At 44.5% G+C, this 8,684-nt stretch overlaps 1 protein-coding gene across 1 annotated transcript in view; it reads left to right on the top strand.

Moving 5' to 3' along the window:
- The first annotated feature begins 6,347 nt into the window (after positions 1-6,347).
- znf451 (zinc finger protein 451) overlaps positions 6,348-8,684 on the top strand; it is a 39,081-nt gene continuing 36,744 nt past the window's right edge. The window contains exon 1 of the mRNA XM_042333582.1: positions 6,348-6,400. The gene's annotated coding sequence lies outside the window, so the exon portion shown is untranslated. The remainder of the gene's footprint in view (positions 6,401-8,684) is intronic.

Below are 8,684 nucleotides of genomic sequence, written 5' to 3'. Positions count from 1 at the left end.
CTCTTCGACCGTGCCTTCGATGACCCTCTTCCACTTCGCCCTCCACCTTCCCCAATCTCAACCGCCAGCTTGGGTCCGAAACATTTATTGTCCAGTGCCTTGGGACGTCCTCCCAACGTGAAAGGCCTTTTAAAATGTAATTTTGTTGTAGTTGTTGGATACTCTTAAGCATGGTGATAGGCTTCTGTGTGTGTTGAACCCCTGGTTGACTTAAAAAAAACTTAGTGCCGCGGCATCTGTAACGTCCACCTGAACTGGCAGACTGGGTGCAATTTTACATGTCATTTGAAAGACGACATCTCCAGTGATGCAGCAACTCCCAGCACTGCACTGGAATGTCAGCCTCCCTGGACTGTGAGTCCTGACTTGTGGGGCTTCAACCAACAAGCTCCTTACTTGGAGGCCGAGATTACTACCAACTGACAGGCTGACACCGTCACTAGTTACAATTTGATAGGTGCAATGAAGGAATCTTGTGGGAAATTGGGCAGGTTGGCTGAATGGTCTGATGGTCTCCCATCAGACAAAGTTTCAAAGGGCTCATACTGCAGTTTGTCAGAATTGAAGGGTAATATTCACCCACAAAATACACAATTAATCCACTTCACTATATATCCGGTGAGTGCTTTGAGACATCTCGAGGAGGTGATAGGGCATTACATCAAATGCAAGGATTATTATTAATAATGTTGCTGCACACAGGAAGGTACCCTGTAATTTCCTGTGTGCAGTACAGGAAGCGCTCCCAGATGCCGTCTGGCGTGAAGGGAGCTCTATAAATGTGAGGAGTTGTTGTTGTAATTCTTCCATTTTAATGTGAATGTTTTTGCTGAAAAAAATGCTTTAAAAGGTACAAGCACTCCGAGATGCTATCCCGCTTGAAGGGCACATATATAAATAAAAGTTTTTTGTTACATAGCAATTAAATAATAATAATAATAATAATAATCCATGCATTTGATATAGCGCCTTATCACATTGTTGACACGTGTCAAAGAGCTTCACAGAATATATTATAAAGTGGATTGACCGTTTATTTTGTGGGCAAATTTATATATTTCGATCACATCGGATGTTTTTTAACACATTCATTTTAAAGTACTGCTGACCCCTGAGAAATTGCAAGTTGTTTGCCAAGAAACATAGCGTACTGCTTTGATCAATATTCCAATTTCCTCCAGTAAAATGTTTAATGAGTAAATCACAGTATTTGTGACCAGGCAAATCATTCCTACTTCAATACTGGCCGAATTAAATATTTTATGAACCTAGAATTTTTATATAAGCTTTTTTATATAAGCTTCTGTCGCCTCCCCCTGTGCTAATAATAATCCAGGCTCACCCTCCAATGCAGTGCAGGGAAAGCGTTGCATTGTCAGAGGTGTCGTCTTTTGGATGAAAGATGTTAAACTGAGGTCCCGTCTGCCTGTACAGGTAGAAGTTAAAGATCCCATGATGTCGTTCAAAAAGGAAGAGAGTCGGTGTCAAAGGCCACAATCACCTAGATACAAATTGGTCTTTCACTCCATGGCTGCTTGTGGGACATTTCCATGCACAGATTGGCTGCCATGTTCACTTAAAAAATACACAGGCACTATGCTTTACAGTAAATTTTGTAAAGCACTATGAGACATATAACAGTAACAATAATAATAATACTAAATAATAATCCTTGCATTTGATAATACGCCTCATCACATCGTTGATACGTCTCAAAGCGCTTCACAGCATGAACTGTAAAGTGGATTGACTGTGTGTTTTGTGGGTGAAACGTGGTAATCACTATTATCAAATGTAAGGATTATTATTGTAATCATACCCTTTCTGCTCTGAACAGATGTTGCAAAATGCCTTGCTTACTCCATATGTCAATCCTACACAGCATTTCTATTTCACAGCCATTTTTGTATTTCGTGACTGAGATTTTTTATAAATACTTTCCAGTAAGAAAAGGAGACAGAAGTGCTATTGCGAGGTATTCACATGAAGGGAACTACAGTATGACATGGGTATGGAACACACGGAGAAAGGGATTCATGGAGGCAGCCTTTCCTGCTCAATTGAAATGACTGTGTACATAGATTTCAAATAGAGGAAATCAATACAGAAGCCAAATACACCTGCAATCCATATGCGTACAATCACCACATGTGTAAATCTGGTTGCCGGCTGCCTACAAAAAATACACTGGAATCTGTAAATCTTGTGAAGCGCTTAGGGTTCCAATCTATGTGATTTTTTGGGGTCAGCCGTGTGTCTGACAAACGAGAAAACCCATCACCATGCTTAAGAGTATCCAAACCAAGCTGAGATTTCCATGCATCCCACCTACACATGGAAATCCTAGAGATAAGTTGTTGGAATGGAATGCACACTCTCTCCCTGGAGGGACGCATTCCTGCTTACCTAAATTCTCGAAACTATTAAGCGCAGGTTGGCAGAAGCCAAGGTTTGGTGACTCAAGAGTGTGAGTTGGCCCTATGTGAAAGGCAGAAAGTTGCCGTCACCTCAGGGAAACCGATTCTCAGGTAATTTGCAAGCTTTCAATATCTTTTTCTCGGATGAAAAAATCCTTTGGCCCATTTAATCTCATCCTTCCAGAATTCCAAGAATCCCTTAGTATAGTTTTTAGCTTGCAAGTGAGAGGACCCAGGTTTGATTCCCGTTCAGGGTGAAACCTTAGGCAAGCTTCCTTACTCCAAATGCCTGTTTACCTAGCAGTAAACAGGAACCTGGTTGTTAGTCGATTGGCGGATCACTTTCCAGTGGAGGAGGTGGGGTGGGGGGTTGGGTGTAATATTCACTTTAGTCATCCACCAAAAAATATTAAATATTAAACCCATGGCCCACAAAATACATTGTCAATCGATCCACTTTACAATACAGTATATTCAATACAGTATATCCACTTTACAATACAGTGTGGAGTCCTGTAGCTCAGTGGTTAGAGCACTCGCTTTGCAAGTGAGAGACCTGAGTTCAATTCCAGGCAGAGGGCGAAACCTTGGGCAAGTTTCCTTACTCCACACAGAGCCTAATAATAATCCCTCCAAAACCCAAAACAATAAAAAAAATTGGTCATTTTCAATCTACGACTGTTTGTGGGACATTGCTGTGCGCAATTGGCTGCCGCGTTCGCCCACAAATATACAGTCAATTCACTTTACAGTGTGTTCTGTGAAGCGCTTTGGGACGTCCTCCTGACGTGAAAAGCGCTGTATCAAATGCAAAGATTATTATTAATATTATTATTATTCTGTGAAGCGCTTTGAGACATCTCCACGACATGATCCGGCACTATATCAAATGCAAGGATTATTATTAGAGTGTAATGAATTGTGCTGTGCATTTATTTGCAAAAGTACGAACAAGAGGAAATGGTGATTTAGGGGGAATATCTTAAACGCCCCCCAACCCTTTAATCTGCAAATTTGCCTGTGTTAGCCATGTGCAGGGGCTGCTGTGTGTGTGTGACTGACGGTGCTGCATTGTGACTCAGGCACTGACTGTGTGTGAGGTGCAGTGACAGGTTGGCGGGCACATTGTACTGGGAAAGCGATGCTCAAATATAGCGTTCATAAAAAAGGGAGGCAAAACACTCTAGAGGTTTTTATTTTGTTCGCCAGTTGGAGAGAGAAGGTGGTTGACAAAAATACACACACAGGAAAAAGAGAGAGAGAAGGTGGGGAGAAAGGAGGAAAGAAAGCGAGAGGGAGAGACAGAGAGAAGGAGAAAGGGAGAGGGAGAGAGAAATGAGAGGAGGAGAAAGAAGGAAAAGGAAAAGCTTCTGAACCACAGCCTGAGAATCTTTGCTTCTAGACCAATGACAACCGCGAGACCCTGCATCTGCCCGAAGGACCCTCAACCAAGAGACACAGCACAAAGTAAAGCATTAGCCCCCTCACTCACCCCGCTGTAATGCAATCCCCCCTCACCCCCACCCTGTAATGCAATTACTCCCTCATCTCCCTCTGTAATGCAAACCCCCTCACCTCCCCTCTTTCCCCCCTCACTCCCATACTGTAATGCAATTCCCCCCTCACCCACCCGCCCCTCGTAATGCTATTTCCCCCATCACTCCTCTTTTCCCGGCCTCACTCCTCCCTCTTTTTCCCCCCCTCACTCCCTCCTCTGCAGAGTTAGAACATTTGCTCCCCCTGATAGCATTTCCATCACGCGTGTCCAATGTTACCAGATTAGAGCAGGTTTCATACCCAATTGTGGGCTTTTTTTGTGGCGTGAAAAACATCCCGCTTTGGTTGGGTGCCTAATTTAAATAATAATAATAATAATAGTAATAATCCTTGCATTTGATATAGCGCTTTTCACGTCTTCTAGACGTCTCAAAATGCTTCACAGAATATACTGTAAAGTGAATTGTCTGTTTATTTTGTGGGAGAAACGCGGCAGCCAATTGCGCACAGCAATGTCCCACAAACAGTCGTGGATTGAAATGACTAAATATTTTTTTTTCCCCTGAGGGATTATTATTAGGCGTGTGGAGTAAGGAAACTTGCCCAAGGTTTCGCCCTGCTGGGAATCAAACCCAGGTCTCTCGCTTGTGAGGCGAGTGCTCTAACCATTGAGCTACAGGACTCCAGAAACTTGCAAGACGTTTTTCTTCAGCCCCTTCAAGACCTTTTCTTAACATATGATATCAAAAGGACTGACCTCAACCAGCCACTCTGCTAATATGAGGCAATGCAGAACAATAACAACATTGGGCTACATTTGGGCTAGTATTTGGTTAGCTTTGGGCTATAAACTGCATTTTATTTGTTAGCAAAAACCCTTTGGGAGGGGGAACGCACTCTCTGCTGCCTGATGATCCACCGGGGAGTAGGGGGAGAGAATACCTGGGATCTCCTTTGAAGCTGAATTGGCTTCAAGGTGACATGCCTGGCAACATAATGCCGGAATTGAGCCACCCCTCTGTGGCGGTCTCAGTCATCCAGTTCCTGAGCCAGACAGGTCTGCAGTATTCCAGGGCTCTGGAATGGGATGGGAATGTGTGCCCCTACCACCACCGTGTGATGGGGATCTTTCTTTGTGTCTTTCTTTGGACCCCCAGGGATTAGCTATCTCCCTGGGTACTCAGAGCTGGTGCCCGTCCCACCCAACCCGCTTGGTTGGTTGGATGCTACATTTTTTCGCCCCCAAATCATAACATATAATAATAATCCTTGCATTTGATATAGCGCCTCATCACGTCGTTGAGACGTCTCAGAGCGCTTCACAGAATTGTATCGTAGATTGACTGTAAATTTTGTGGAAAGCAATCCGCCAATCGACTACCAAACAGGTTCCTTCCTCACTCCCTTCTCCTCGCCCCCTCTCTTCCTACTTTCAGGTCTCGGCTGACGACCTTTCCTTTCAACCACGCCTTTGGTCACCTTCTTCCCCCTCCCCTGGCTCAGTCCCGGGATCCGTTACTGTGAAGCGCTCTGAGACGCCGTCTCTTTGGATTTATATATAAATCCAAACTGTTATATAAATCCAAGTTGTTGTTGTTGTTCCTACTTACCGCTGGGTAAACAGAGAGGTGCGGAGTAAGGAAACGTGCCTAGGGTTTCGCCCCGCCCGGGAATCCAACCCGGGTCCTATCGCTTGCGAGGCGAGCACGCTAACCAATTTGTTACGGGACTCTAGGTACAGTAGAAGAGGAAAGTGTTCAGGTGCGATCTGAAGCCGGGCAAAGAGGGGGCAAGGTGGAGCGATTTGAGACAGCGAATTTCGTGAGGGTGGCCGGTCCTCGCTAGTAGCCTAGTTTGTGCATGTTGCTGCATTTCACTGTCTAGGCAAACAATTGTCAATAATTATTTTTTTCTTCAGTTAACGTAGAGATGGACTTTAGCCTGGTTGGTGGGTGGGGGGGGGGGGGGAGGGGAGAATCTGTGGAAATTATTCTGAAAACATTTTAAAATTCAACTATTTCAAAAAATATTTGAAACTGCATGACGTTTGCAATGGTGACATTGAATTATTTTTCTTTATAAAAAAAATATTGGAACTGAATCATTTTTTAAAGTGGTTTTTGAAGTGGAGGCATTTTTCCAAATATTGGAATTACTTAAAACCCCAAAAAAGATTTGAAATTGTGTGTGTGTGTGTGTGTGTGTAAAAAAAAAATTTTTTGGGGGGGAAAAAAAAATATGATTTGCTGGAACATGTTTTGCTGGGTATGTGTTCTGTGAAGTGTATGTGCATTTGTATTTATATATATATATATACTGCAAAACTCTTCCTGTCAGCTGATTTGATGCTAAACCTATCCAGCATTAAAAGTCTAGCCAAAGTCCCTGCCTCTTCCTGCTTAGCAGATGCATTGCAGAGCCATGCTGAAAGCACAAGCAGTCAGGAGCAACTTAGCACTGCTGGGACCATACAGTGTAAACACAAGGTAGCTCTTGCCCCAATACTGCCACTCAATGTGAATGCAAAGCTGGGGGTGGTGTGGGGGGTGGATTTGGAGAGGTTGGAGGGGAGAGGGAAGGATGTGTCTTGTCAACACTGCCCAAGGCATCCCCCCCCCTTCCCCTCTCTGGGAGTGCTTCATGCATGGAGCAGGCTTGGGAGGGTGATTTCAGGAGCTATTATTTCATTGGCATTACAGTGATTGTTTGATTTTTGTTGAGCGCTTTGGCCAACAGCTTCTAAACTCCTGGCTGATCTTCACCTGAACCTCTATCTCCCCCCCCCCCCCCCCCCACCCCCTCAACACCCTGCACCCATCTATCTGACTCCCTCCACATCCATCTGACTCCTTAACCCATCTCCTGACTCCCTTTTTCTCCCCTCCCGCTCCCCCATCCATGCTCTGACTTCTACCCCCACAAACCCAACCCATCCTCGGACTCTTTTCCCCTCCACCCGCATTCTTTTGACTCCCCCCCATCCTGTCTTATCCTCTGATTCTCTTCTCTCCTTCCCCCCCCCCCCCCCGCCGCCTCTAATTGTGAATTGAGTGGCACATGGTACAGAGCACACAGGTGATTTATTTTTGCTGTATAACTATCATTGACTTCCATTACCTTGTTGTCGGAATCCAGGTTTGTGGCTCTAGTCGACGGATTTCAGGTGTTCTGTAAGTAAAGGTTCACATAATTTTTTTTATGTAAAGGTTACAAAGCTGTTTCCCTCCTCTTTGACATGCGTTCAGTCACCCTCCAACCCCTACCCTCACTGCCCTCCAACCCTCCTGATCCCAACCCCCAGCTCAGGTCCAAATCCCTGACTGTCCAGTGCCTTGGGAGCTCCTCCTGACGTGAAAAGCGCGAGACAAATGTAATGTGTTGTTTCATCTCTGGCGTTACTGGGAACTGCAGTCAGTATATAAACTAGGAGTACTCAATGGATGACGCGATGTAATTGGAGCGGGCTTGATAACTACTCTGTTATGCAGAGTCTGTTTCCCTGTCATTGTTTCGTTGTTGTTTTTCATATCATATAATCATAATACTTCACCTATCATAACCGTTCTTACATTCGTGCCTTTCATGTCGCGATGACGCCGCAAAGCGCTTCACAGGATCTGCTGACTGTGTATTTTGTTGGCAGCCAGTTTGCGTACAGCAGTGACCCACAATCAGCCATGAAAGGAATGACCAATTTCACAGACTAGGTTGATGCTATAGCGCAATGCTTGAGGAGGGAGGGTGGTGAGACGGTGGTGACATCATGACCAGGGAACCTGCAAACTCAATTGAATACTTGTTTCAATGGAGACTGATGTCTGCTAAGATGTTGCTTTTGCTGTTTGCATGGTATTGTTCCAGTCATTTACACCCCACGGGTAGCAGAAACTGTCAAAGGATGTTGTTGTTGTATTATGAAGGAGGCCTGATTTACATGCAAACTTAACGTCTGTATGAATGTGATTGTGGAGTGTGAGAGGACAAGCACAAGGGGATAAAGCACGAGGTGTTTGAGCCGACAGCAGAGTTGCACCTTGGAGGGACTTGTAACAAACAAGTGGGTCAGCTCGCTCCCCTGCTCAAACCATAAGTACATTTTATGCATTACGACTCCGACTTAATTTAAGGCTCTGGGGTGTCGTCAAAATCTATGCCCCATTAAACATTTTAAAGTTATTTCGAGGTTTATTTATTTTAAATTTGTTAATATAAATGGGTTAGGGGTGTCGTCAAAATCTATGCCCCATTAAACATTTTAAAGTTATTTCGAGATTTATTTATTTTAAATTTGTTAATATAAATGGGTTAATGGTTTTGTCCTCCTAACTCGAGAAACCCCCACTCTAATCACTGAAGTAGTGTGTATAAAATACCAAGTTCCGTGACTTTGAGTGCTGCGTTGTTAAAGGTGCCATTCTTCGAATGAAACGTTAATCCAAGGCCCCTAGTCTGTCTGTGCAAGTGGACGTTAAAGATCCCCATGGCACGATCTGTAAAGTAAAAGGAATTTCTCTTGGTGCCCTGGCCAACAATCCCCAAAATAAAACTGGTCATTAACCTCGGGACGGCTTGTGGGACTTTGCCCTGCACAAAGTGGCTGCCTTGTTTGTCAACAAAATGCACGGTGTTCACAGTAAATCGTGGAAGACCCGTCTCAAGACCATCCTCTTCGACCATGCCTTCGATCACCCTCCTTCCTCCCCCCGACCCTGCCCTCCACCTTCCCCGATCCCGACCTCCAGCTCAGGTCCGAAACATTGATGGTCCAGC

The sequence above is a fragment of the Callorhinchus milii genome, unplaced genomic scaffold (genome assembly GCF_018977255.1).
Source record: "Callorhinchus milii isolate IMCB2004 unplaced genomic scaffold, IMCB_Cmil_1.0 Scaffold3, whole genome shotgun sequence".
NCBI lineage: Eukaryota > Metazoa > Chordata > Chondrichthyes > Chimaeriformes > Callorhinchidae > Callorhinchus > Callorhinchus milii.
The sequence above is the reverse complement of the archived record's forward strand: the minus strand, read 5'-3'. Positions and strand labels throughout refer to the sequence as shown.